The sequence below is a fragment of the Cherax quadricarinatus genome, chromosome 1 (genome assembly GCF_038502225.1).
Source record: "Cherax quadricarinatus isolate ZL_2023a chromosome 1, ASM3850222v1, whole genome shotgun sequence".
Classification (NCBI taxonomy): domain Eukaryota; kingdom Metazoa; phylum Arthropoda; class Malacostraca; order Decapoda; family Parastacidae; genus Cherax; species Cherax quadricarinatus.
The window spans coordinates 95684323-95689227 of NC_091292.1; positions in this window are offsets into that span (position 1 = coordinate 95684323).

A 4905-nucleotide genomic window follows, 5' to 3' on the forward strand; every position below is an offset into this window, starting at 1 on the left:
ACTGTGCCTTGTGGAACAGAGCTTTTCACCGTAGCTGCCTTGGACTTTACTCTGTTGACGACTACTCTCTGTGTTCTGTTAGTGAGGAAATTATAGATCCATCGACCGACTTTTCCTGTTATCCCTTTAGCACGCATTTTGTGCGCTATTACGCCATGGTCACACTTGTCGAAGGCTTTTGCAAAGTCTGTATATATTACATCTGCATTCTTTTTATCTTCTAGTGCATTTAGGACCTTGTCGTAGTGATCCAATAGTTGAGACAGACAGGAGCGACCTGTTCTAAACCCATGTTGCCCTGGGTTGTGTAACTGATGGGTTTCTAGATGGGTGGTGATCTTGCTTCTTAGGACCCTTTCAAAGATTTTTATGATATGGGATGTTAGTGCTATTGGTCTGTAGTTCTTTGCTGTTGCTTTACTGCCCCCTTTGTGGAGTGGGGCTATGTCTGTTGTTTTTAGTAACTGTGGGACAACCCCCGTGTCCATGCTCCCTCTCCATAGGATGGAAAAGGCTCGTGATAGGGGCTTCTTGCAGTTCTTGATGAACACGGAGTTCCATGAGTCTGGCCCTGAGGCAGAGTGCATGGGCATGTCATTTATCGCCTTTTCGAAGTCATTTGGCGTCAGGATAACATCGGATAGGCTTGTGTTAACCAAATTTTGTGGCTTTCTCATAAAAAATTCGTTTTGATCTTCGACTCTCAGTCTGGTTAGCGGCTTGCTAAAAACTGAGTCATATTGGGACTTGAGTAGCTCACTCATTTCCTTGCTGTCATCTGTGTAGGACCCATCTTGTTTAAGTAGGGGCCCAATACTGGATGTTGTTCTCGACTTTGATTTGGCATAGGAGAAGAAATACTTTGGGTTTCTTTCGATTTCATTTATGGCTTTTAGTTCTTCCCGCGATTCCTGACTTCTATAAGATTCCTTTAGCTTGAGTTCGATGCTTGCTATTTCTCTGACCAGTGTTTCCCTACGCATTTCAGATATATTGACCTCTTTTAGCCGCTCTGTTATTCTTTTCCATCGCCTGTAAAGGGAGCGCCTGTCTCTTTCTATTTTACATCTACTCCTCCTTTTTCTTAGAGGAATAAGCCTTGTGCATACATCGAGTGCCACCAAGTTAATCTGTTCTAGGCATACGTTGGGGTCTGTGTTGCTTAGTATATCTTCCCAGCTTATATCGGTTAGGACTTGGTTTACTTGGTCCCACTTTATGTTTTTGTTATTGAAGTTGAATTTGGTGAATGCTCCCTCGTGACTAGTCTCATTATGTCGGTCTGGGGCTCCACGCATACATGTCTGAACCTCAATTATGTTGTGATCTGAGTATATTGTTTTTGATATGGTGACATTTCTTATCAGATCATCATTGTTAGTGAAGATGAGGTCTAGTGTATTCTCCAGTCTAGTAGGCTCTATTATTTGCTGGTTTAAATTGAATTTTGTGCAGAGATTTAAAAGCTCGTGTGAGTGTGAGTTTTCATCAGAGCTGCCTCCTGGTGTTATTACTGCAACAATATTATTTGCTATATTCCTCCATTTTAGGTGCCTTAAGTTGAAATCCCCCAGGAGCAAGATGTTGGGTGCAGGAGCTGGAAGATTTTCCAGACAGTGGTCAATTTTTAACAGCTATTCCTGGAATTGCTGGGATGTTGCATCCGGAGGCTTGTAGACTACCACAATGACTAGGTTTTGGTTCTCGACCTTTACTGCTAAAACTTCCACTACATCATTTGAGGCATTTAGCAGTTCTGTGCAAACAAGTGACTCAGCAATGTACAGGCCAACCCCCCCCTTTTGCCTGTTCACTCTGTCACATCTGTATAGGTTGTAACCTGGGATCCATATTTCGTTGTCCAAGTGATCCTTTATGTGGTTCTCAGTGAAAGCCGCAAACATTGCCTTTGCCTCTGCAAGCAGTCCACGGATGAAAGGTATTTTGTTGTTTGTTGCTGGCTTTAGACCCTGTATATTTGCAAAGAAGAGTGTCATCGGACTGGTGGTATTGTTGGTACTGGAAGGGGGGATTTTTTTTCCGGCATTAGTATCTGTATCTGTTGGTTTGGAGTGGAGGCCATCGACTGTGGTTCCACTCCAGGAATGACTGGATTTGGTGTACGATTTCTGCCATTTCCTGCCAGTTTTTTTTCCTTCCTGGCACTAAAAAACCTCTCCCTCTTGAGTGGCTGTGGCTACCCAGGTTTTCCCATGGCCTGGATGTTTTGTATCTTTTTGTACCCTTTAGATGGTGTGCCTGGCAATTTAAGTTATAGCACAGTCTTTCCTGTACTGAAGAGGTACACATTTCAGGGTGAAAAAGCTTACAGGAAGGGAGTTTGCATTTTCCTGTTGTCATATGGGCATGGCATTTTCTAGGGTGGTCATAGTTGCACGTCCCGTCTGTTTTTCCAGATTTCCCATGTCTGCAGATACCAAGTGCATAGTATGTGCACAGGCTTGGTTTCCGTTTGCCTTGGGTTTCTGTGACTGTATTCCCTGTTGGTGCATGTTTCCCTGTCTTATTCCTATCCTCCCTAGCACCAACAATGGAGATCCCACCAGTTGTTTTTGGTAATATATCCTCACTATAGCTAGTGGAGTCCTCTTGTTTGCTATTTCCTGTGGCATTTCTAGTTTGCAATATTGGTTTTATCTTATCTTTGACTACACTTGTTTCCCCAGTACGGCTCCTGTCCCCTATGAGGTCATTTATATGTATTCCTTCCTGCGTATAATTCCCGACTACCTGGACAAAATCTCCAGCTTCACCATTACTGTCTCCCAGGACAGCACCTCCAGCTTCACCATTACTGTCTCCCAGGACAGCACCTCCAGCTTCACCATTACTGTCTCCCAGGACAGCACCTCCAGCTTCACCATTACTGTCTCCCAGGACAGCACCTCCAGCTTCACCATTACTGTCTCCCAGGACAGCACCTCCAGCTTCACCATTACTGTCTCCCAGGACAGCACCTCCAGCTTCACCATTACTGTCTCCCAGGACAGGACTATCAGCCCATTTACTGACTACCAGGACTTCACCTCCAGCCTTACAGTTTCTGACTACATGGCCAGTATCAAGGGTAGTACCATTCAGCCCAGACTTTTTATGTTCCCATCTGTTGTAGAAAGCTTCCAGGTTGTCTATGAAAGCAGCTTTGATGTTATCCTCTTTTAATACCCTTGTGATTTTAGTCCACAGATTTTCCTCATTTGGGCATACCCAAAAACACTTCCCTGTTTTAATACTGCTTGTAGCTAGTTCTTGGATATCTGCACAAGGGGCGTGACACCAATTTCCACAAAAATGACAATTTATCCATGTGGAAGCCCGTTTGTTTGATTGACTGCAGACTATACAGAGCTTCATAATGATTTGAGTGGTTGATTTACTGTAATTCTACTAGCAACCTCTTGAATACTCTATTAATAACCTCCTTAAATGAAGCTCTAGCTATTTGTATTTCTATTTGTAACTAATTAGACAGCTTACCGTGTACGTTCCTGATTTATATTTATTGTTTGTGTTTGATAAGGGCGCCTACAACCCCATCCGTTTACAGTCTGCTTTATTGTCCAACGAAACCGTTTGAAACCAGTCCAGGGTTCGGACCAGTCGAGGGTTCGGACCAGTCGATCTGATCTGATCAGTGCGTCACTTATTTAAAACATACTAGTCGGTGATTTGGGCTAACACATGAAGGATCTACTTGAAATTATCTACCCGAGTAATATGTGATTTGATTGATACAAAAGTATAACTTGCGTGTTGAAGAGCCGGTGATTTCTGGCAGCTCCTACAGTGACGAACGGTCGAGCCTCAACCCTTGTTTATCAATCGCTGTATCTAGCTTTTTTAGTTTTTTTTTTCGTCTCCACCACAATAAATGCTATATTATCACTATAGTTGACTGGTGGCAATTTTGGAGGAAGGACGCTTTTTCTGTAGTAATAATTGCTTCTCGTTGTGCATATTGCGACCGCTGGTAACTACAGGTTATATGAAATTCACAGTATACGTCTGGTATTTCAAGAAAAAAGAAACTAATGAAAGTCACTCCACTCCACTAAGTACCATTATAATACTGGTTAGTTGCTACTACAACACTGTATTCTGCTATTCACTGGTATCACTAGATTATATGCTAGTAAACTAGCAGGCCAGGAAGATTATTAAAACAGCTGACCACTGTGGTAAGTTTCTGGCGACTTCTGGCACCTGCCTCTATAGGCTTATCACTTCATTTACAAATTCACCTGTTTTCAAATGACACTTTAGCCTTTATCATCTATATACTAGGGAGCCACTGTAGTATACACTATACACTATGTATACACAATGTTATCAGGGAGACTTTCTTTCCTCTGGCAAAGAAAAGTTCTATTATTATTATTTTGCACACGGAACACAGGCCTATGATTCCCCTCTGGCAGTAAACTCTGCTAGGTAGTGCACACTAATTCTCCTTTTTTGACTCAGTATATAATGTTTTCCGCCCAAGATTGGTTCCAGGCGCTAGAGGGATGTATCGTATAGGATTGATGGCACAAATTAAAGTTCTAGCACGTAAGAGCGACCGTGAAAACACCAGAAAACCCGGAGCACAACGAGGCACGGTTATGTTAGCTAAAAAAAAAAATCCTGTGACCCCAATGGAAATAAGTCACTCTGACTTTTTTGGGGTTATCCTAGGTTCTCTATGCATATGCTGCTATATGTGATTATTATTATAATCATGGGGAAGCGCTAAACCCGTAGGATTATACAGCGCCTGTGGGGGAGATGGAAGATATTCAGGCTTAATTCAGGGGACTGGAGCACAGATCCAATTCCCTTGATCAAGAGCCCCTTACCAGCACCTCCCTTGAGGGGTGCTATGTATGATAATCAATGTAACTG